Below are 26,143 nucleotides of genomic sequence, written 5' to 3'. Positions count from 1 at the left end.
TATCTTATGGGATTTGGGCTGCTGATCATGGAATTTCCCTAACTCACACCATTTTTTTAAAAAACACCACCTAGATTTGTTATTTCAATTCATCATTCAAGTCAGAATAACTGATGCCAAGATTAAGGAAGGCATTTTTATTAATTCAAAAATCAAACAGGTCATCAAAGATAGACAATCTGAAGAGCTTCTCGTGGGACCAGAGAAAATCACATAGTATATCACATTCAAGGATATTGTTGAAACATTTCTTGGCGACTACAAAGCCAAACTATGTGCAGTTGTTTGACAACATGCTTCAAGCACAGAAAGCCATGAAGTGCAACACATAATTAAAAATTAATTTTCTGCATTCCCATTTAGACTTCCTCCCTGTAAATCACGACACTATCGATGATGAGCAAGGTGAAAGATTTCAGCAAGACATTGCAGTCATGGAGAACCAGTATCAGGGCAACTGAAATCCATCAATGCTGGCTGATTATTGTTGGACACTTATGCGTGAAGCCACAGACACTGAGTACAAATGAAAATCATCAAAACATGTTTAGCTTAGTTGAACTATTGCAAAGCATCAGTACCATTATGTGTTTAAATGCATTATATTCTTGTTTCTTGTTTCTCCAAATTCCTATGTGAGACAAGTAGTCTGAAAATATATATGTGTTCAACTTCAACCAGTCTATCATAAACAAAAAAGATTTATGAGGAAGCAACACTCGAGACAAAAATTTATTGTCCGGTGTTCTTACACTGATGTAATTTGTTTTACACTGATCCTACAGTGATCTTACTTTACTCTCCCAGTATTCCTATCAATACCCCTCAGACTGTGCCTCTCACTTACAAATTTGGACCAATTTAAGGTATCCACTTAAGTTACTAACCTGTACTGCTTTGGGAAATGGAAGGAAATTTGACAGGTTGGGTGCCCAAATGCTTCGAGTAAAGACGTGCAAAGTCCACACACAGGTAGGTGGGGGAGGTGGGGTCAGTATTGAAGCCAGGTCACTAGAGCTGCCTTTGGAAACCTAACAAGAACAGCTCAATAAATCTGACAACATCAAAGACTGCAGATGCTGATGCAGGGTTTCAGCACAAAACATCAACAATTCCTTTCCTCCCATAGATGCTGCCGGACCCGCTAAGTTTCTCCAACAGATTGGTTGTTGCCCAATTAACATGGCTGCTGGCACCATTTAAAGTTGTTACCATTTACCCCGTACCCCCCAAGCCATCTCACCACCTCCTTCCTTAAGGTCCATCTCAGAAGCAAATGAGCCACCTTTACCTGACCTGATCAACTAAGTGTGTAGATGACATATAATATGCTCAAGGGAACCAAGGATTGCCAATAAGCATGTATTACTCATTTCCAGATAATTTTCCATCACGTTGGCTTTGATGTTTAAACATAGAGATTCAATGATTTGCTTGCTTGCCTTGTATCTGTAACCTAAGTATGACATTTCAATGTAACCTGCAACTTCCTGTCTGCAATACGAATATGATCTGCTGATCCGTGGAGATATCTGTGCTCTGATTATCATGCACAATGTAACAATACATCATGATCAATCCAATGAAATGCAGTATCTACTTTATTAAATGAAATTAATTTCCAATCAAAAATTCGTGCATTAGCTGCAAGTCTGACTTTGATGAGGAAATTCTGGAAATCATTAGACTTCTTAAATATGAGGCTTATATATCAAGATGAGTGTGACAACACACTGAGGTCTATTTTTATCTATTTGGCTGTGTAGAGCATCAAACATTTGATGGCTCTGGGCCTCTACTCACTGCAATTCAGAGGAGTAAGGTGTGACCTCATTGAAAACAATCTAATGTTGAAAGGCCTCAATAGAGTGAATATAGTGAGGATATTTCCTATGGTGGGGGAGCTTAAACCAGAGGACACGGCTTCAGAATAGAGGGACGTCCTCTTAGAACAGAAATGAGGAGGAATTTCCTTAGACAGAGAGTAGTGAATCTGTGGAATTTGTTGCCTCAGGTGGCTGTGGTGGGTCAAGTCATTGGATATATTTAAGGCAAAGCTTATAGATAAGGGTAGAAGGCAAAAGATTGGAGCTGAGGGGGAAAGTGGATCAGTCATGACAAAATGGTGGATCATACAAGATAGGCCAAATAGCCTAATTCTGCTCTTATATCTTATGGTCTTATTACAACACAGTACAGGCCCTTCAGCTAATGATACTGAGACAACCTTATAACCTAATCTAAGACCAATTTAATCCTTCCCTCCTACTTAACCTTCCATTTTTTTTCTATCACCCATATTCTTATCTATCTGTTACTACCACCTCCAATGGCAGAATTTTCCACACACTTACCACTCTCTGTATAAAGGACTAACCTCCAATATTCCTCCAACACTTTCCTCTAATCACCTTAATATCATGCCCCTTTATTTTAGCCATTTCCAGTCTGGGAAAAAAAATAGTCTCTGGCTACCCACTACCTATGCCTCTTATAACCTTGTAAGTCTCTATCAAGTCACTTCCCAACGTCCTTTGCTCCAAAGGGAAAAGCACGAGTGCACACAACCTATCCTCACAAGACATGTCCTCTAGAACAGGCAGCATCCCGGTTAATATCCTTGTATCCACTTTTGATTTTGTATTCCCCTTTGAATCAATTTCCTTCCTTTTCCCTGGTGTCGATATACTTGATCTCTTTTCCAGCTCTCTCTATTCTTTGATGTTCTCTCCTGCTGTTTTGGCTCTGTACATGTGATGAAAATTCAATTGCTTGTCATGACCTGTGTTACACTATGTAGGAAATAAAATTGTGGATAAGGTGTGAGGACATTAGAACAGGGTGGGGATGTAAACTAGGGAAGGGTTAAAGAATTGTAAGGAAAAAGATTGGAAGATAGGAGAAATGAGAACAGAGAAAAGAGAAATCAAAATGAGGGACAAAACAAGGCAATTAGAAAACAGACAGAAATGCTGGAGGTCCTCATCAGGGTTGTTGGCAGCACAAGCAATAAACAGTCAATCTTTCAGGCTGAGTCCCTGCACCAGGACTGGAAAGGAAGGCGACTAAAGCCAGAACAAGAAAGTGGGTCAGGGAAAGAAGAACAAGCTGGCAGATGATAGGTAAAACCAGCTGAGGGGAAAGGTGGGTGGAGAAGTCAATTCAACAAAGGTTGTGACTACAGGAAATCATTTACATTTAAAAACATGGCAAACACACAATACATGGATATAAATCATTGCTGTTATGTCTCATAAGCATTTAAGAAATAGGAACAAGGGTAGGCTATTCAGCTCTTTAAGTTAGGTCTACCGTTCATGATAAAGGTTGATCCTCTATTGTGGTGCTATTGTCTGCATCGTCTGCATATTCCTCAATTCCTTTATTAGTCAGATCTCCTGATCCAGATACATTACAGTGAAATAAGTGAGGAAATGGGACTAATAGGATTGCTTGGAGGACTTCCACTTTTAAGAAATATGTAACCCTATAAAAATAATGAATATACACAAATTTCCATGAATTTCTATTTCTACTTTCCTCCCACTCCCCACAAAACTCTTTTTTTTACTCCCACCTTGAAAAACAGCAAAAAAAGCCAACTGTGTAAAAATTACTCAGTGCATATCATGGAGTTCCTGGCAGGGATCACGGTAGTAGCCTGGGTGGTTCAGAATCCAGCTGGCAGATGTTTCAGACAGGAGCAAATGTCAGAGCTAAAGCCAATTTTTAACCAGCTGGTTCACATTGACTTGATACAGACCAAATTCATGGTCAAAGAAGGAGAGAAGCCACAGAAAATGATGAGATGATGTTTGACTTCATGTTTGACCATTCTTCAACTGCGAGTAAGTCAAGGCCTTGAAGAAGGTTACTGAAGAGGATTTGGCAGATGAAATAGGGGCTTTGCAGCATAGGGAAGCTAACACTTGCCTTTGTAACTTCTTACTTCATAAAAAAAAAGTTTTAAACATTCCTGCAAAGACCTTTTCAGTCATCAGACCAAGCTGTGGTTGCCAGAGTAACCGCAGAGCCACTCAGCTCTCTCTTGTGTTAAGATGTGTAGTGGCCCCATGTACAATAACGAAATTCTAAAACTTGAAAAGGATCTGGTATTTCACCAAAGTCACTTTCAGTCAGTCTTTTGTATTGCTTGAGATAGTTAGCCATCACCTACACAATTTTAACCCATCACGTAAATGGTCTTAATAGTAGCACCGCTGATGACATAGCCACTATGTATTTTAAATATGTTATAGTTTTACTATACCGTTATATCAACTGGTCTCAGCAAGATGGTTGCTCATACACTGCAGCTGTCCCAACTTTAGCGATCAATGTAACATGAATATACAGCCACTTTAGATCATATAACTGTTGCTCAGCATCACTATCTTCTGTTCCAGCAGTACTGCATGGTTTTTAAAGGGTCATTTTAATTGTGTGTGTTTTTTTTACATTTCCCAAACTCTGACATTGTAACTCTCCGACTGATTCATTTCCTTTGTGCCCTAAAGCAGTTATGATTTTTTTTTTTCTGCACTTTCTATCTGCCAAATGTGCTGCACATTGAGACATCGTCTTGTTTGACAACACCGTCACTATTATAGGAAGACATACAAAGATAGCATGCATTGGTTAAAAATGTTAACTTTTTTGGATCGTGGCAGAGGTCAATACAAGAGCTGGATGTGTGTGGCCACAGCAGCAAGTTGATGTGTAGACTGAGGTAGGCTATCAAATAAGGGATAGGTCAGAGTGTTCCAACTTGGACTAAAACACTATTGCAGCATAACCATGCCTGGTCATTTGGACTTGGAGATTAGAGATTACTTTGTCTTGTTCATGAAGGCTATAGCAGGACAAGTCAAGGAGTCAAATGTAACGTGTGCTCACGATGAAATGGTTAGCCTGGTAATGAGGGAAAAGAGAAACTGGCAAAAAAAAGACGACTGTATAAAACAAAGAAACTGACTGAAAGCAAATCACCGAAATGGATAATCGCTTTTCCTGTTTTGGTGCTATTATTGTGTCAAATATTTCTTCAAAATAAATGTTTGATGTTTTATTTACCTTTTATCAAGTAGTTTTAATTTATAATTTTAAAATATGTGGCATTTTTATTGCATTTAAAGATGCCCCTTCACTCTTTTGGTTACTTCCAAAAAAAAAATTGCAACTGAGAATTAGAAGGGACTGAAATTTTAAGGGAAAACAGGAAAAAAAAACAATGTAAATTTGCCTTCTTTCTAATTTATCCACATTTTTAAAAATTGAGGTATCATACAGATAGACCCTTCTGGCAATTTGAGTGCAGCAGCCCAGCAATCCCACAATTTAATCCTAGCCTAACCAGAGAATAATTACAATGACCAATTAATCTACCAACCAGTATGTCTTTGAACTATGGGAGGAAACTGAAAGTAATGGGGGAAACGTAGAAACTCCTTGCAAGCAGTTGTGGGAATTGATCCCCAGTCGCCTGTATGGTAAAGTGTCATGCTAACCACTATGCTACCGTGCCTCCCCCCCCACCTCTTGCATTCTTCCATGTCTCCATTTGGGATTTATTGAGAGGGATGGAACATAGAGATATGGTGACATGGTTTTGGATGGGCTGAATGGACTGCTGTCTTTTCCTGGTCTTTCCCAGTCTTATTACACTGTCAAGACATTTTTTCTTATGAGATACAATTGCTGTCATTCCAAATCCAACTTTGTTACTGCAAAATTCTAAATACAATTATGCAGAGTAATGAATTTGCTAAGACAAATCATTACTGCCTGGGTGTACACCAGTCATAAAATGTAATGAGTTTATCAGTTGTGTTATGGAAGGTGTTATGGAATTTTTCTGATCCATGGATTGAGATTTGAAGGCTTCAGTGAAATATACAAGCATCATCTGGCGGTCACACTTGTCACTTGCTATATCCACACTTAACCTGAGTAGATTCACCTGGCAAGAATCTAATGCAGAAAGTATCAAAGTTCAAAAGTTCAAAGTAAAATTTATTATCAGAGTACATACATGTCACCACATACAACCCTGAGGTTCTTTTCCTGTGGGTATACTCAGCAAATCTATAGAACGGTAATTATAAACAGGATCTGTAAACTGTAAGCATCAGGAATTGTAAACTGTAAACAAACTGTGCAAATGCAGATAATAAATAAATAACAATAAATAATGAGCATGAATAAGATTTTAAAAAAACAGTCCTTAAATGAGTGTAGTTTTCCACTTTGCTCATGAGCCTGATAGTTGAAGGGTAGTAACTGTTCTTGAACCTGGTGGTGCGAGTCCTGAGGCTCTTGTACCTTCTACCTGATGGCAGCAACAAGAAAAGAGCGTGGCCTGGGTGTTCAGGATCTTCGATGATGGATGCTGATTTTCTACGGCAATGTTTCATGTAGATGTGCTCAATGGTTGGGAGGGTTTTACCCATGATATACTGGGAGAATCCAGTACCTTTTGTAGGATTTTCAACTCAAAAAACATTGCTGTGCCCATACCAGGCTGTAATTCAGCCAGTCAGCACACATGTATAGAAGTTTGTCAAGGCTTTTGATGACATGCTGATTCTCCGCAGACTCCTGAGGAAGTAAAGGCTCATGCTCTATTTGCAATTACATTTACATGATGGGTCCAGGACAGGTCCTAGGAGATAGTGACACCCAGGAATTTAAAGTTATTGACCCTCTCCAGCTCTGATCCTCCAATGATTACTGGTTCATGGACCTTTAGTTTCCTTCTCCTGCAGTCTACACTCATTTCCTTGGTCTTATTGACATTGAGTGAGAGGTTGTTGCTATTTGACCACTCAGCCAAATTGACAAGCTCCCTCCTGTATGCTGATTCATCACCACCTTTGATACGGCCCACAGCAGTGGTATCATCAGCAAACTTGTATTTGGTGTTAGAGCTGTACTTAGCCACACAGTCTTAGGTGTAAAGCGAGGGGAAGGGGGGTGAAGTACACATCCCTGTGGTGTTCCTGTGCTGATGGAGACTGTGGAGGAGGCTTTCTTTGCCAATCCACACTGACTGGGGTCTACAAGTGAGGAAATCCAGGATCCATTTGCACAGGATATTGAGGCCCAGGTCTTATAGGTTATTGATCAGTTTTGAGGGGATGATTGTGCTAAATGCTGAGCTGTAATCAATAAAGAGCATCCTAATGAATGAATGATGTTCCAGTGTTGTGTGAAGAGGCAAAGAGATAGCATCTGCTGTAGACCTGTTGCTTCGGTAGGCGAATTAGATCCAAGTCGTCACTCAGACACGAGCTGATATGCTTCAACACCAGCCTCTCAAAACATTTCATCATTGTGGCTGTAAGTGCCACTGGGCGATGGCCATTTAGACATTACCATGTTCTTCTTGGACATCGATACCATTGAAGTCTGCTTGAAGCAGGTGGGCACTACACACTGCCGGAGCAAGAGGTAGAAGATTTCTGTGAATGCAACAGCCAGTTGGTCAGTACAGGTCTTCAGTACTCCGTTCAGACCAGATACTTTTCTTGGATTCATTCTCTTGAAGGCAGACCGCCTGTCATCTTTAGATACTGAGACCAAAGGATCATCGTGAGACATGGGGTATGCAATGGTTCCTCTCTGTTCCCGCCAGACTTCCTATTTGAAATCCCATGAAGAAGAACAGCACCTTGAAAATATTAATCCCTTCTTTTAGTGGAGACACAACAGTTCTTCCACAGAAATAACTAAAAAGTAACAGCCATAAACTCATATCACCTGGTTAGCTAATTATCAAAACTTATGAAATATGAGCCTTGCTGAAACTCTGGCCCATTCAAAAGTATTAATCTATTTGTAATTATAAGACAGTTAAACTATACAAAATGTACCTATACATTTAATCATTTAGATTTCTTCTTAATTAAGCTTAATTAATTCAAAATAAATCACCAATCGTTCTTCCGTATCCTGCACAGCTACATCCTTCTCATGGTGTCATTCTTCCTGAAGCAGGAATGCAGGAAGCGTAGCAACATAGAAGGTCCTGGAGTACAGTTCCCAATCTTCTTTATGCATGGACCAATACAATTTAGCAAGGGATCTGTGGAGCCCAGGTTGGGACCTCCTATCCTGGAGGAACTCAAAGGGTCTGTAAGATTCTGTGGAAGGAAATGGACAGTTGATAGTTTGTGCTAAGACACTTCATATAAACTGAAAGACTGTGTGCAGATATCCCTAAAAAAGGTGGAGCGGAAATGTGGTGGAAAGACTGGCAAACAATAGGCGGATCCAAGTGAGGAGAGCTGGTAGGCAGATGGAGGAGGTGAGAGTGGAAATGGTGACAAAGGGGGCTGAAGATGGAATCTGAAAGGAGAGGAGGAGCATAGAATCAAGCAAGGGAAGGGGGCAGTTGGAACAGTGAGAGGATGGGGCCTTTGGAAGGAGTGTGTGCAGATGGAGTGAGTGGAGGAAGGCATGGAAACAGGGTGATGGAGGGCTTAGGTAAGTGTAAGAAGAATTGGTAAAGGACAGAGGCGGAACAGTTTATGTGAAACTGGAGAATTCTCTGTTCATGCTGTTAGATTGTAGATTATACAGGTGGAAGATGAGATGTTGTTCCTCTAGTCTGCAGGAAGTGTGCACAGTTTGCAAATATCCAACAACTACTTATGACGATGTTTGAGATGTTTGACTTCAATGAAAGCATAACCATCTGTGTTGGAACAATTAACGTGAAGACAACGTGGAGGACTGCAGATATCCCCTAGGGTTACAGAGGAGGAGGCGTCACTTTGGGATCCATGGTTACCTTGACAAGTATTAATTGGATCATTTTTAGCCTCTGAGATTGAAAGAGGCTATTATGGGATTTGAGAGCAAGGATGAGAACTTTAATTTTGAGCATCCAGAATTTCATAGACATCATAGCGGCTGATTTAGAACGCCCTGGAGCAGTTGAGTCCACAGGAAACAAAGGCATGAAAAGCTGGATGAGCCAAAGTGTGGTTGTAACACACTCTGAAATGATCCATCACACGAATAATGTGGAGATGAAATTAAAGGAAAATCTTGGTGTCAAAAATAACTCCACAGTTGCGAAAAAGACATTTGCTTCAGACATACAATTGGGAGATTTCTGCTATGTTAACGCTAGAATGTATGGTAACATTTGGGGCTTCCCCCAGCACATTCTTAGGTTGTGTTGGCTGTTAACACGTATGATACATTTGATTGCATGTTTTGATATCTTCTTCTTCTTCATTGGCCCTTAGCTCCCAGTGGAGCATAGGCCATAGCTGACCACCCGTCTTCATGGTTCAAAATTGATGGTACAGTTGGAGCTCATCAATGCTCCTGCAATCATTTGCATCCACTGTACAGGAGATTGGCACATACAGCTCCACCAGAGCCCTGCTGGCTAGCCTTACCTCTTCCCACCTCTCACAGTGGAGACGTATGGTTGGACTTTGAGAGGCTGCGTGTTTTGAGGTACATGTGACAAATAAATGAATCTGAATCCGAGATCGTTAATCCAATAGGCTGCATAATAACAACGTACCAGTGTGGAAAGGAAGCTGCCTCAAAACATACTTGTTGGGATTGGGATTCTGGCAAGGTTCAAGTCATTAGCTAGGTGGCTAACTAGAGAGTGAGACCAGGCAGGTGATGAGAATGAAAACTGCTGCCTTCATCATCGGCTTCAGTCACCACAGTGCTTGGTTAACAAAATGGACTTCTGGCAAAGGTACTGTCACGTCAACTACGATTATAGCCCGAGACTTAATAAGCACAATGTTCATACTCAGAGCCAAATGCCATTGTGAAACAATGCAAATAATGTTAGCCAAAGGTACACACAAGTCTTTAAGTGTGACTCCTTGTCCAATAATATCACAATGAAGCTATTTAGAAAGGTTTATAACTTAAGTATGACATCTGAAGACATACACTTGCTGGGGGTCATAGCGATTATTCCTTTTTAGGTTATATAGCAAAATATTAACTTCAGCAAACAATTTTTTGACCTGTACGTGGACTGTAGATTAAATTTAAAATACAGCTCTGGACAATAGATTCCTAGAGCTGCGAACAGCCATTAATGGAAAAAAACAGACAATGCTGATCAACATTTATTTTGGGTGTCTGGAGTGTGTATGCAAAGAAGGAGGTGTAGAAGTTATATGTAATTTAATGGAAGTATTGTAGATACATTTGCATAAATATAGCATTGTCCTTGGATCGTTAGAGTATAAAATGTCATGTAATATCGGGTTGAACCAGACTTTTCTTCCAAAAGGGTCTGTATATGATGCCTGCTGCTTGTTTTTGTTGAATAAACCATTTCTGTATCCATTAGCTTCAGTCTCTCTCCAGTGACTTTGTTGACATTACAACTATGTCTATCAGTGGATTGTCAAAACCTAGATTAGCAAAGCAATGTTGGACCATTGCCAAGAGGGGCAGTGTGGGATCTGCCCATAAACTGCTCATTAGGTTCTTATGCCAAGGATTGAGATGATATTAGGTAGATTACGGTTGTCAGCCAAATCATTAAACAGTAAATCTCAGTGCAGTTCACGATCTTGCTCAGGGCAGGAAGAAATATTCAGTGGGAGTAGCTAGGTCACCTGAAAATTCTATTTCCTTCCAGCTGATACAGAATAGCCAAAGCTGAGAGTGAGCCAACAAAGGAGTGAAAGAAACAAATCTGACGTTTTGAAGGGAGTCGAGACAGAAGATGAAGCATGTAATTCCAAACATACTCCCTCACTGAAGTGCCACTGTAAGAATCCCTGCCTCAGACAGGCTGAGTTAAGCTGCAAATCTGACCAAGACGTTTACAGACCAGTCCCAGAGGGAAGATCCATATTCAGCCACGCAGACTTTGACTAACTGTTCCAGACCATTAAGTAACCTGTATCAACAATGCTTTATTGGGAAAACAGATTCTCACAATGCCCTCTCCACACTAATGCACATTTGGAAATGCTTTGCAATTTGCTGGCATTCGGAGGAACATGGTTTCTCCTTTAAATGGGCATGCATCAGCAGAGAAATGTATGTATAAAGAAGTGTTAGAACAAGCACAATTGGCAAAATATCCTCCTGCATGCAGTGTGTGAATTGATGAGCGATATACAACACCAGCTGCCTTACTAGATCAGTGAGGGTTGTCCCATGTGGGCAACACTTTTAGGATCAGTCAGTGGTTTTATCCACTAGGTGCACAAGCATCAGAAGAGAAGGCAATTGCTGGTAATCCCCCTCTTCCTGTTGTTCATTCACCACTCTCCCCAGCGAGTGCAGAGACAGGACATGGCTCCAATCAAGCATAATGCTCAGGGTTACATGCAGCAGAATACAATGCTATCAGTCAGCATGATGAGTGAGGAGGAAAGAATCATGAGCATCCAGTGCTGTGCGAGAGCAATTTCAAGCCTCAATATATTGTGTCAAACACAAAGTGCTCAGCTTAGCTCCTGATCCCAACGATCTAATTCAGGAAGTTGCTGAGCACAGACACGCTACGGAGTGAAGGAAAATCAAGCTGTTATCTCTTCCATAAACACGACAGATTCTGCAGATGCTGGAAATCCAGAATGGCATACACAAAATGCCGGAGGAACCCAACAGGTAAGGCAGCATCTGCGGGGAGGAAGAGACAGTCCATGTTCTGCCCGAGATCCTTCATCATGACAGTGCCCAGGAGATGAAAGATGGCAGCTTGATGGAAGATGGCCCCAGATAGGTGGTGAGATTTGTGTGGATGTTGGGTGTAGGGGGTGAAGTCCAGCAGCTTGATCTAGAAATAGTGCTTTTTATGGTTAGCAAATCTGTGTCCAAACAGAATAAAACAAATTAGAGCTCAGATCAGAGAGAGTGAAAATGCATGATATTTCAATCATTAAAATCTATATATTTTGTTTGGATCTCGACCCAATTAGCCATTTATTCTCATTCTTCCCATTTCTTTCAGCTCTGTGTTCCTATTTACAGAAACTCCGTGCTGGCAAATTCTGCCAGCCTTGATTGGAATTGAACTGTGATCAGCTCACATCGCAGAGACCCCTGCAGTTCACTGAATGAACTGCAGTTTCAAGCACTTGAAACATCCAGGCAACTACCCATTCTCTATCACAGCGGCAGAAATAATGAAGCAGGCAAGATTTCTACAGATGCTTTTGGGACTGCCTTTAAGAAAGGCTTTGAGAAAGCCCAATTTAAAACAGCAGCTGTTTCCTACATCATTCAATTAAATTGAGTATGCTGTAGGTATATTTTAACTGAATTATAACTTGTTACTGCAAAGCCAGAGATGAACCATTGAAAAAAAAACCTGCTGTTTACATCTAGGATTCAATTGGCAACACAAAACAAAAGTATTTTTGAACTTTGCTTGAAACCACTATAAGCAAATGCCTATTTTTTGACACCCAAACAAAAATAAATACTACCGTTATAAAAGATGAAATCTTATACACCATCAACCATCTGCAAAATACCACAACAAACTGAGAGTGTGCCAGATTTCACTTTGACCTGTGCACTGTAAATAAACCTCCACGCTAATATCAGCAACACAATCCTTCATACCTAGGTTACATGTAAGCAGAGGTTTGGAATAAAATGTGTGTGAGAAAAAGGCAAGGACTTCTGACACCAAATTCCACCACCCCTTTCTAGACTCCCCATCCCCTTCCAGCCCCCAAGCATGGTAATCTCCATGACCAACATACCCTTGCTTTCTTTGCCAACCAAAAACATGAATTAAACCCATCCAGAAGAGCATGTCCTTGGCAAATAAGATTAAGGAGATCCCAAGACATTCAAAAAATATATTAGGTGCAAGAAGGTTACCAGTGAAAGAGTGGGTCACAGTAGGAACCAAAGATGTCCTCTGAATGTGGAGGCTGGGAGTGACAGAAGAGAACATCTGCAGATGCTGGAAATCTAAGAAACACGCACAAAATGCTGGAGGAACTCAGCAGCCCAGGCAGCATCTGTGGAAAAGAGTACAGTCAATATTTTGAGCCAAGACCTTTCAGCAGGGCCAGAGAAAAAAGGATGAGGATTAGAGTTAAAAGGTGAGAGAGGAGGGAGAAACACAAGGTGATGGGTGAAACCAGGAGGAGGAGGTGTGAAGTAAAGAGCTGAGAAGTTGATTGGTGAAAGAGATCCAGGGTTGGAGAAGGGGAACTCTGATATGAGAGGACAGAAGTCAATGGAAGAAAGAAAAGGGGGGTAGGAGCCAGAGGGAGGTGATGGACGGGTACGGAGATATGGTGTGAGAGGGAAAAGGGTTTGGGAAATGGTGAAGGAGGAACATTATTCGAGAAATCGATGTTCATGCCATCAGGTTGGACAGTACCCAGACAGAATATAAGATGTTGTGGCCTGAGTGTGGTCTCATCACAACATCGGAGGAGGCCATGGATGGACATATCGGAATGGAATAGGAAGTGGAATTAAAATGGGAGGCCACTGGGAGATCCTACATTTTCTGGCGGATAGAGTGCACTTAGTGTCTTCTTTTACACATAGGTTTTTGAGCATAGTTTTTCATTGATTTTGTTGTATTTCTTTGTTCTGCTCCGAATGCCAGCAAGAAAATTAATCTCAGAGTAGTACATGGTGACATTTACAGTACATACTTTGATAATAAATTTATTTGAACTTTGAATACTTTTCATCCACAAGGAGAATGTAGAAGATAGCGATTCCGAGGAGGGATATGTTTATAATTAGTATCAAGGTGGAGGTATTGGATGTTATATGACACACAATGATTCGGATTTATCCTAATACTGTGGAAAGCAAGAATGCAGATAGCTACTGTTCTAATGGAAATTTTTGCACCGTCATGAGCCACAGGCATCAGAACTTTGAAGGATAGCTAATGTGCCTTTATTTAAGAAGCGCAGCAGTGATAAACTAGGTACCTATGGGCCAGTGAGCCTTACATCAGGGGTAGTGAAATTACTGGAGGAAGTTTTATAGAGTAGGATTTATGTACATTTGGAAAAGCAAATGGATCAGACTTCAATTTCCCTTCTTCAAGAGGACAGGTCACTGATCAGGCAAGGGTTTGGCTTGGATGTCATTCAGTAACTCTGTTATTAAAAATGGAGTTGAGAGCACTGACAGAGACCGTAAGGTTTTTGACCAATTCAGAGGTTACTGCCATCCTGCTACTACCAGGCAAAGATAGCGAAATCTACTGAGGTTGATTCAATGTGGGAGTTGTGTACCCAGGGCATTCTTTGATGCCTGGTGTCATCTTCACTGAAGAAGATATTCTGACTTGTCATCACTGCAAGGGCTAATCTACAATTAATTGCCAGGAAATAGCATAGTCGCTTTGTATTATATGAAAATTAAGTCATTTACAAAGACAGAAAGGAACCATCAAACACCAGTAGCTGTTTGAACCTATCTTTCTCAAAGTTACATCCTTCAGCCTGACTTGCTTATTCCTGTGTTCCTTATTTTAATACATTTTTCAGAACTGGAAATGTAATGAACTAAGTACATTTGACCATTTCTTGCTTCTTGTCATAAAGACTTGGGGCAGCACTCTTCACAAATCTGGCCCCATTTACTCAATACATTAAAATTGTGTGGTGTGTAACCTAGCAGTTTTAATGATATCAGATAAATAAGGGACACCACTCTGACTCTGAGTGTAGTCTGATTAGTTGAAAAGAGAAGGAGGCACTTGAAGTTGCAAATCTGAAAGAAACGGTACCCCAATAGTTTAAATGGGAAAATCACAGTACCGAGAACTTGAGAAGATGGCAGCTCTAGTGCTCCCTCTAATTGGCAGATTTTAGCCACAAAAAATGTCAAGTCATCACAATGAACTGATGAACTTCTGAGACAGAAGCTTCCAAATATTACCTATTAAGAGAGGCAAATGCAATTAAATCTCTAATTAATATTTTTCCCACATTTCTGCTGGAAAGTACATCTTGGAGATCATGGTCACCCTTGTAATCTCTTTCAGCCCTACAAGATCTCTGCACTTTTCCAGGTCTGGCCCAGCCTTCTGCACATCCTGATTGGGCTGCTATGTTTCAGTCTAAACACCTTCATTTATCATCTGCTCTCTTCACTAAACTGTTCTGCAAAACCTCCCTCTAAGCAAAGCTATATTAATTTATCCTGGCCTGTCCTTATTGTGGCTTGGTGCCAAGGTTTAGTCTGACAAAGCTCTCGTCAGGTGTCCTGGCAAACTGCAGCTTAAGTTACAGGTGCTCTATAAATGCAAGCTGTTCTTGCCATTGTTATTGTCACCCACAGTTGAAATCCTTGCCAAATCACAACAGGAAAGACTGACCGAAGGCCAGAGGCTGCTGTCAACTGAGGAACCACATGCGGTCAAACCCACGAGCTGAGAATAGGAGGAGATGGTGAAAGTATCCAAAAAAAAACAGTTGCTTCAATGTATAAAAAGAAACGAAGGACTTTCAGCATAGAGTTTACAACTGCTGGAGTGAACCAGCAAGTTAAATTAATGCTCTTGCACCAACATTTTAAGTTATAGATAGATCACTTAACATTTACAATTTCTTCTTGTTTTTTTTAAACTATCAAACAGGATAAATGGGCTATACTTAAAATTCTCACCAGAATTATCCATGTGGTGGTGAAGAACAATGTAAATCCATACTTTTCTTTTGAAATCTGGGACCACATGAGGCTGTTATCATTAACAATCACATTCAGGCCAAAACTGAGTGCCTGCTGGTAACTCACGCTGCCAGATTTATTTTTAGCTCTGCCTTATTACGCACCCTCTCCACTGGTTAACCTGAAAGAATGTGCCTGCACTGCAGCAGCTTTTGATGGAGTGGTTCAAAGGGGGTGGAGATGCCTGTAATTCACAGTCGGTTTCACTGTACGTGCAATCTGTAAAAAAAAATCAACCCTAAATGAAAGTTTGCTTTCTTAACCCTAAACATCTGTTACATAATGGAGGAGACAACAGAATGCATTGCTCAGTAAACAAATCCGATATTCTAAACTGCTCAGATGTCACAAAGTGCAGACCCAGGTCACTGCAATATTAACTTGCACAGTCAGTTTCAACTGTTTGCAGATGGGCTGGGAAGATGATACATCTGCAAATTGCATCTGGCTCCCTAACAACACGCCATGGGCCCCGTGGTTTTAATAATGTGCATATCACTGTCAAACTCTGTCTGCTGCATTCCCATTAACTTCCATATCTATTTTAAATGCTTACCTGTCTACTGGAATAAGGACGATTTTGAGTAAAATCAATATTGTGCTTCCACAGTCTCTGTAGATCAATATTTTCACTGTGCTGTGTTCATATGTGGGTTATTGCTGTTTGGCTTATAATTTCCCAGAGCAGTGTTCGTTTACCTGGGTGGCTTGCAGCTTAGATGATTACTTCTCCTTCAGACGTGCTGTGGGGAAACTTATAAATAAATTAGAGGAAAATCCAGCAAAGCTTAAAGAAAAGGTGGATTTCAATTATTGAGTAAAATACAAACATTAGCCACTCATATCAGGATCAAAGCAAGGAGTTCGTTCCTGGGGGAGAAAGAAACTCAGAATTCAACGAGCGTGAGGGCAAATGATGTGCCAGTGTGCTCAGTGCAAATTCAGTTACTGGTTATTGAAAAGAAATTCTACGTGGTGTTATTATACAGAAGGAAGCCGTGTGGCCCATCAAATGCATGTTGGTTCTCACAGCAATACTGGTTATAATCTACTCTCTTATGTGTCTGTTGTTGTAATGTGAACAAAGTCACTGGAGAGACATTGAAGCTCGTTGATACAGAAGTGTTTTCGTCAAAGTGAGACACTGTCAGAAGAAGAGGCCTCTCAACCCAATTCTACATGACATTTTATATGCTAAAGACCAAAAGCAGCAGTCGGAGATTCCTATAGTTACAATACTTCCTCTGAATTACACATAATTTCCATACCTTCTTCACATCCACACTCCAGACACCAAAAAGGAATGTTTATCAGCATTATCTGGTTTTCAACTAACTGGTTTTCAGAGCTCCAGGAAACTATTGTCCAGGGCTGCATTTTAAATTTAATCTACAATCCATGTTCAGGTCTAAAGACTGGTTGCTGAGGTTAGTATTTGCTATACGCCCTAACTCCAGAATATACCCTAATACCTTTCAATCCCATTTGATTCCCCTCCAGCTCCCTACAGATGGAGTAAATAAACAAATAACTTGCTACCAGCACATATTAAGATGTGGAAGGCATTTGAAGCACCTAGGGGAAGTCTACCGAGTCACAGAGAGAATGTGCAAAATCCACATTCATTTGAATGTGGATCTTACCAAATCAGAATTCGGCAGATGTCAGGACTCAACAGCACAATCCACTGCTCCACTTGACATCCTTGAATCTCATTCATAAAGCATATTAGGTGCTATTAGGATTCTTGGGATGCTACTCATTAAATTCAGCTAGAACAAAGCAAAAGGACATGTGGGTACATTCATTAGTTTTGCTGTCTCACAGCTCCAGTGGTTCGGATTGCATCCTGACTTGAGCATTGTCTGCATAGACAAGATTATCCAATGACAAGTATGGGTTTCCTTCCATATTCTAAGCAGCTGCAAGTACAGTAGGTCAATTGGCAACTGGAAATTACTCCTTATTGTGTGCTAATCTTAAAGAATAAAATGCAGTGGAATAAAGCGAGAGCGGGACTGATAAGATTGTTTTCCTCATAACTAACATGGAAGCTTTGGTCTGAATATCTTCTTCCATATTTTTATAAGTGGAAGATAAGATGAGAAGCCTTCTCAGTCATTCACACTTGCTCCGCCATTCAGTAAGATTACAAGCGATCTTCCAAGACCTTTAATTAGTTATTGTGCCTTAAAATACCCTCCTATCCTCTCACTGCCTTTTTTGCCTGCCTCCACCATTTATCCACATGTCTCTCAGTTCAGCCTTTTCTGCCTCTCCTATCTGGCTTCACCTGCCTATCATCCTTCACTCATCATCAGTCCATCAATCACCTACTGCTGAGTTTCACCACTCCCCCTCTCCTCTTTATATCAATCCTAATGCAAGGGTTTGCCTTGAAACATTCTCGTTCCCCCATCCCAGCACGCCACCACCAAAGATTGCTTCCAGCTCCAGATTCCAGTGTCTCATACCTTAAATGCACATTGAGAAGGTCTAATTTTGTATAACTGGTGTAGGTGTTGTGATGTATCGAACAAGTACTCATGCCCCGGCCGTTGCCGGCTTAGCGACTGCGAGCTTTGCAGTAATTTGACTCTGTGTGATGGACTGAGACTGTGGGCCCACGACGGCTGTTCCCGGCTAGGGTTTGTGGACTCAATTTTGTTCTGAATGCCAATGCTTGCTTTATTGTTTGCATGATTTGATTTGTTTCTCTCTCTCTCTCTGCGCAACAGGTGTTGGTCTTTTTTCAAAAATTGGTTATTTCGGGGTTCTTGTTTTATGGCTGCCTGTTAAGCAGAAGAATCTCAAGTTTGTATAACTTGTACATACTTTGATAATAAATGTACTTCAAACTTTGAAAATACTAACAGTACATAGCTCGCATGTTGTAATTTTGTTCATATAAGTGAGATCTACAATGAATCCACAATTTTCCCAGTCTCTGTGAAATGTGCTTTCAAAGACCTGTGCACAAAAGACTGTGCCAGCATTCACGTGAGATAAGTGAATACTGACAGATTCCAGTGGTTTTGCTTACAGCGAGTTTGTGATCGTTACATTGGCAGGTATTGGTGAGAATAGCCAATGAGGCATCAATTGGCAGGGATAATGATAGCAGTCTATCAGCATTGATATAAGTTGGAAATAAAATGTTTGGTTTAACAAACCTTAATAACAAAACTGCTGCTTTTTTTAATGGTTACAAGACATCATAGAAACGGAATTATATTCTAAAGTCATATTACAAACAACATTAAAGCAATAGCAAAAGTCTTTGATAAAAACACAAAATGCTGGCAGAACTCAGCAGGCCAGATAGCATCTATGGGAGGAGGTAGTGACGACGTTTCGGGCCGAAACACTTCATCAGGAGTCTTACGATGTGATACAGGCCCTTTACTCTCATCTTCCTACTGTTGCAATTTCTTTCCTTTAGTGGCCAAGATATACAGTATAGAAATGTGGAGCAATAAGCAGGAGGAACTCAGCAGGTGGGGAAATACCTGTGAGACGACAGGAACTGATAATATTCCTTGCATCAACACCCTACATCAGGACCCATTCTGACTCTGATGCAGGGTTTAAAATCAATGAGTCCTTCCCTCCTACAGATGCTGTTCAACACATTGAGTTCCTCCAGCAGATTGTTTGTTGCCTCAAACTGCAGTAAGTGTTGTCTCTTGTTTCCTCAAACCTATAAATCTTCACTTTAATCTTTGCTGTTCTAATGCTCCATTCATTCCCCAATATCTCTGAAGTTCTTCTTCAGCAGAATTTTATGTTACACTTTTCCAGTTTAGGTCTTTGATCTGGATGATCTATGCCAGCATGAACAGTAGTGCAGAGCTTCCAAAAATTACCATCAGTATATCACATAAGTGCTTACATGTATGGTGTGGTACAGTGGGAACAAAGCTGACATCTATGTCAGCTAATGGTTTCAAGACCTCTCTTGGATTCAGGAAGTTAGAGTGGCACTCTTAATCAACACTATGGCTGCAAACATGAGTTCAACAAAGAACAGAAGTTATTTCTAGTACATTAGTCAATACCAAATCCCTGAACTACCGAGCTAGGTTACATGGTTATTAACAGTTTACTATATTGGCAGATTGCTGTGTGAAAATTGCTTGTCACCATTCCTTACATTAGTACTGTAGCCACACTTCACAAAGGATTTCATGGTCCACAAGTTGCTTTGGGATATCCTGACATTGTGAATCAACTTTTTCTTGAATTTATCCATCTTCTGGGCATTCCTTATGTGATCAAACAGAAGGGTTTTGGCCCAAAATGTCGACTGTACTTTTTTCCATGGATGCTGCCTGGCCTGCTGAGTTCCTCCAGTATTTTGTGTGTGTTGCTGAGATTTCCAGTATTGGCAGATTTTCTCTTGTTTTCAAACTAAATCTTAACTAGGTCCGATTAATTAAAAACAAAGGAGCAACAATTCACAATGGAACAGGAAGAAATATTCAAGGAACAGGGGTTGTAAAAGTAATTGCTTTCAGCGCAAGAATTAGTGAAAGGGATTATGAAATATGCTACATGTGACACATATGAATACCTCTCTGGGAGAGTGTGCAAGGGAATGTGCTTTCTTACTGCAGCCTTTTCTGTGATAAGAAGACTTTGTTATTTTCTGTTGTAACAAAAATTCATCTCCTGGTGAGCTTACATTTTGAAGAAATCTTCTCTTGAGATTATCCCATCAGCAGCAACCTAAGTCACGTTTGCCAATTGTCTTATATGCTAACACTCATGTAAACTTGAGTGTTTTCAGCTTGCAGGGCTAAATCCGCAAATAGCAGTGAACCCAAAAACCATGCTTCCCATGTAATCATGGCCTACTGATAGCAACTATCAAAACTATTGGCATTATTAATGTTTCAGGCAAGAAATCATCTTCCTGTACGTGCTGCCTCTGCACCTTGGATAGTGGACACATTGGGTAAGAGAGCAAGATGACTCTAAATGGATTTTTTTGGAAAAAATATTTTCCATGATGTAACTGATTCACCTTTCTCCTGTTGGTGGATTCTGCACTGTTTCCGACCCTACTCCTACCACAGGGCTATCTCTGGAAGCAGCACAATATAAAGTACGTAAGTGAGAGCAGGAGTGGTCCATCTGCTGCTGATGCTACTTATTGATTACAGCTCAGTGTTCAACACCATCATACCCTCAGTACTAATCAACAAGCTTTAAAATTCAGGCCTCTATACCTCCTTCTACAAATGGATCCTCAACTTCCTCCTCAGGAAACCAGTCAGTGCAGATTGGAAATAATCTCTCCTCCTCGCTGACAGTCAACACTGGTGCACACTTAGCCCACTGCTCTACTCTTTCTACAGCGTATGGCCAGGAACAGCTCAAGTACCATCTATAAATTTGCCCATGACACAACTGTACGTGGCAGAACCTCAGATGGTGACAAGCAGGTACACAGCAGTGAGATATTATAGGTCAGCTTGTTGAGTGGTGTCACCACAGCAACCTTGTACTCAATGACAGTAAGATCAAGGAATTCACTGTGGACTTCAGGAAGAGGAAGTTGAGAGAACACAGAACAGTTCTCATCAAGGGATCAGCGGCGGAAGGGGTGAGCAGTTTTAGGTTCCTGTGTGTCAACATCTCTGAAGATCTATCCTGGGCCCAACATATCAATGCAATTACAAAGGAGGCACAACAGCGGCTATAGTTCTCTGGGAGTTTGAGGAGATTTTGTGTGTCACCAAAGACTCTAGCAGATTTCTACAGATGTATCTTGGAGAAGATTCTAACTGGTTACATCACTATCTGGTATGGAAGGGCCACAGCACAGGATCCAAAAAAGTTGGAGAGGGCTGCAAACACAACTAGCTCCCTTATGGGCACTGGCCTCCAAGTATTTTATATAATATAAAAACTACTGTAATTTACAATTTTTATGTACGGCATTGTACTGCTGCCGCAAAACAATAAATTTCATAATGTATGCCAGTGATATTAAACCTGATACTGATTAACTTAACCGCTCAAGTCTTTCTCAGACCTCATTTCCTCTTCTACGCCAGATCCCCACAGCCCTCATAAAGAATATAGCCTTCATTTTATCTTATGGTACACCATACATTATGAGATTTCCCTCCTTTCTGATGCAAGCATCAATCAGTCGTGTAAATAAGACTTGCTATTAGTTCCAGTCAAATCCCAGTCCCACTGAGAAGTCAGCCAAAACAAGTCTAGAAACCCAACTTAAACATTTCTGTAAGGACTCAGTCACTGGTATTATCTTGCCTGACACACTAATTGCCTTGGATGACCACAAAGCTGACAAGGGAATATTGTTGCCTACATGTCATGTGGATGTGAATTATGGAAATACCCTTGTTAAATTTGCAGTCACCACCGCCAATGGAACGAATCCATCATCTTACGTTCATGATGTGAGTCTTCCTGGGCACAATATTTATCGGAATTGGTACATCGCCTTGCTATTCATCTAGAAGATGGTGATTGGCTTTTAAATGTACATCTGTAATGAATTTACCTTGTCTCTAGGTTGCTTCTGTAATGAGGAACATTTAAGGTGAACACGACAATAGCCAGACCCCCAACCTCAGACCAGGCAGTCTGGAAGACAGGGATGTATCTCAAAAACACAAGGAAATCTGCAGATTCTGGAAATTCGAGCAACACACACAAAATGCTGGTGGAACGCAGCAGGCCAGGCAGCATCTATAGGGAGAGGTACAGTCGACGTTTCAGGCCGAGACCCTCCGTCAGGACTAACTGATAGTAAGAGATTTGAAGGTGGGAGGGGGAGATCTGAAATGATAGGAGAAGACAGGAGGGGGAGGGATGAAGCTAAGAGCTGGAAAGTTGATTGGCAAAAGGGATACACAGCTGGAGAAGGGAAAGGATCATGGGAAGGGAGGCGCAGGGAGAAAGAAAGAGGGAGGGGAGCACCAGAAGGAGATGGAGAGCAGGCAAGGAGTGATTGTGAGAGGGACAGAGAGAGAAAGGAAGAAAAAAAGGGGTGGGGAAATAATAAATAAATAAATAAGTAAGTAAGTAAGTAAGTAAGTAAGTAAGTAAGTAAATAAATAAATAAATAAATAAATAAATAAATAAATAAGGGACAGGGTAAGAAGGGGAGGGGGGCATTAACAGATGTTAGAGAAATCAATGTTCATGCCATCAAGTTGAAGGCTACCTAGACGGAATATAAGATATTGTTCCTCCAACCTGAGTTTGGATTCATTTTGACAGTAGAGGAGGCCATGGATAGACATATTAGAAAGGGAATGGGACATGGAATTAAAATGTGTGACCACTGGGAGATCCTGCTTTCTCTGGCGGACAGAGCGTAGGTGTTCAGCGAAACGGTCTCCCAGTCTGCATTGGGTCTCACCAATATATAGAAGGCCACACTGGGTGCACCAGACACAATATACCACACCAGGTGAAGTGTCGCCTCACCTGGAAGGACTGTCTGGGGCCCTGAATGGTGATGAACAGATCTCCAGGGTATACTGGAGCATGTGCTTTACTTCACCCAAAGGAAGACCTACAATTTGGCTCACACATATCACAGTGCTAAATTGTAATCGCTGGAGCAAGGTGAATATTTATTGAAGCTCCATTGCTCAAACATCTCATTAAGACATGACTGTGACACTAAACTTTACAAAGTCATGAGAAACCAACTCAAGTCCTAATTAAAATTAAAACAAAGACATAGTAGTAATATTGCTGCTGCTGGGAGGCAGAATTAAAGCTACATCATGATATAGTGGTTTCCACCTTAGGAGATGCATATATGCTTTCTTTGCATCACAGCATACCTTGGGCTGGCAACATTATAGATATGCTATGCCAAGCTATAAGAATATAGAAGAAAAGGTGAGACTATAAGGGGCATGTTAAAGATATACAATAAACAGTAGAAAGTAAATACATAGCTACGAACAAAATACAAAGGGATATTAATCTTGTCATGTTGTTGACATCATCAGAGTGATTCCATTGAATTAGTGCCTTGTACTTCACTGATGAATCTCCATTACCATTCACTTACAGCACTTACTCCATCAAAGAAACTCAAAAGACAAAGAACTAGCCAAACAATCAAAATTGACAAAGTAAAATTTAAAATTCATGATCTGGATATGGTGACTGAGTGTCATGAATAGTGATACATTAGCTCATGAATAAAATGGAAAAATCACCAATGTCATCTTCCATTTGCAGAACATGCTTCATGTTCAGTATCATGCCTGCATTATGTAGTAACTGCACACAGTCTTCACTGATCATTTCTCTGGCTTTCTCGAGCTGTCTGCTTGAATATTAACCATATATTTACAGTGAAAGGTTTGATAGCCCAAATGGCATACCTATAATGCAACAGACCATTGGGAAAGAAGTTTTAAAATGAAAGAATTTGTGAAATCAACTGGCATGCTGTTCTCTTATAATATGGACTTTTCCACCTCTGATTCTGTCAGTATGGATGATAATGTACACATGTGTTTAATGACATAATTAAATGTACCCCTAGTGCTGTGAATAATTCAGATATCAAGCCATGGTCAGTGCATGAAAGTGTTCAATACAATTTTAGCCCTGTCATGATGAAGAAACATAGAAAACTTACAGCACAATACAGGCTCTTTGGCCCACAAAGCTGTGCTGAACACGCCCTTACCTAAAAAATTACCTCGGGTTACACACAACCCTCTATTTTTCTCAGCTCTATATACCGGTCCAACCTATTCTCATAATGCATGCTCTCCAATCCAGGCAACATCCTTCTAAATCTCCTCTGCACCCTTTCTATGGTTTCCACCTGCTTCCTATAGTGAGGCGACCCTGAACTGAACACAGTACTCCAAGTGGGGTCTGACCAGGGTCCTACATAGCTGCAACATTACCTCTCGGCTCCCAAACTCAATTCCACGATTGATGAAGGCCAATGATGAAGACCATATGCTTTCTTAACCACAGAGTAAACTGTGCAGCTCATTAACTCATAAATGATATCCAGCATAATACATTTGACATGAAAGCAAAATTGGTCTGTTTAATGCTCAAGAAACAGGTACAACATAGTGCAGTTTCCATGTTTGTATGTTCAAATAACAAGAAGAAAGATTTTATGGAAGGATTTTAATTTTTCGACTGTATTTTTTGTGGTTATCTTAAATTTTGAATTGTCAATATTTGCACCAATGTTCCACATGTGATTAACATTAGTTTTTCACTTCCTGGCAGTCCACATACCACACTTCAGTGTGGCTCCATTTTTTAATGGTAGCCATAACAGATTAGTGCTCTGTGTTGTCTATCCTCAAATAATTGCCCATAGTGTATAGAGTGTCAAGTCTGGGGTGGGGTCTGAGGTGGCATGGCATGCATGGCATGTGTGGCATGGCGTGTGTGGCATAGCATGTGTTTTAAGCCATCCCAGTACTAGATAGAATAGCCTTGCACACAAGCTTGGACTATTCTATGTATGTGCCGTTCCATGTAAGGAGGGTGGGTGTGGAGGAGGTGTGGAAACAACTGCTGGAAAATATTTTGACAACTGGCTAGGTTTCACCTCAGCTCAATCAAAAGAAAAGAAATCAAGCAATTAAAAATAATATTATAACTCTTAAGGCAATTGAATAACATTGAATAAATAATTATGTGATCTAAGGTCATTAAAAACTGTTAACTGCCCTGTAATTATCCTGGCGCATTGTGGTCATTCTGCCCTCATCTAAATGAATGCCGTCATTGCTGGATCTAAGCTGGTTCGTGTACATCAGGACAGTCACCGAGTGGACTTGCCCAGAAATTGTCAGAAACCAATAATCTACCTTAGGATTCCATGAGAAGTCTAAAATTGGAAAACACTTGGAAGTTTACTGCTGAAGAATAGCAAACCCGGGCTATGTTGTAGTTTTGTTAACGGAGCATATAATATTCCATTGACTGCATTGTCAGGATTTTCATTCTCTCTAACAAAACCATTTATCTCCATAAATAAATTCCCATATAAAGATTTTACACATAATTGAATTACTAAAGCTTGGTTAATGAGTTTAATTAAACTCTACGGTAAAATACTTGATCTGTATGTCAAGAGACTTTCAATTCATAAAGTTCAGTTATGATAAAATCCACAACCAATTCAAAAATGCATTGTCAGTATTATGGGTTTTTTTCTAATCCAGTTTAGTTTTTGTAAAAGCAAAATATTACCTGAATGGAGCTGTATACCTATACTGTTGACAATGTTAAAGGAAAGAAGCAAACACGAGGAAATCTGCAGATGCTGGAAATTCAAGCAACACACACAAAATGCTGGTGGAACGCAGCAGGCCAGGCAGCATCTATAGGGAAAAGCACTGTCGATGTCAGGACGAAGGGTCTTGGCCCGAAACGTCAACAGTGCTTCTCCCTATAGATGCTGCCTGGCCTGCTGCGTTCCACC

At 40.6% G+C, this 26,143-nt stretch overlaps 1 long non-coding RNA gene across 1 annotated transcript; it reads right to left on the bottom strand.

Annotated features, from left to right (window-relative positions):
• Nucleotides 1–6,031: 6,031 nt before the first annotated feature.
• LOC140738962 (uncharacterized) lies at nucleotides 6,032–15,741 on the bottom strand. Its single transcript, XR_012101492.1, has 3 exons — nucleotides 15,610–15,741; nucleotides 7,933–8,141; nucleotides 6,032–7,669 (listed from the first exon to the last, which is right to left on the bottom strand). It is a non-coding gene; the product is annotated as an uncharacterized lncRNA (long non-coding RNA).
• Nucleotides 15,742–26,143: the final 10,402 nt, after the last annotated feature.

This window comes from Hemitrygon akajei, chromosome 14 (genome assembly GCF_048418815.1).
Source record: "Hemitrygon akajei chromosome 14, sHemAka1.3, whole genome shotgun sequence".
NCBI classification, from domain to species: Eukaryota; Metazoa; Chordata; class Chondrichthyes; order Myliobatiformes; family Dasyatidae; genus Hemitrygon; species Hemitrygon akajei.
Note: the sequence above shows the minus strand (reverse complement) of the source record. Positions and strands in the feature narration are given on the sequence as shown.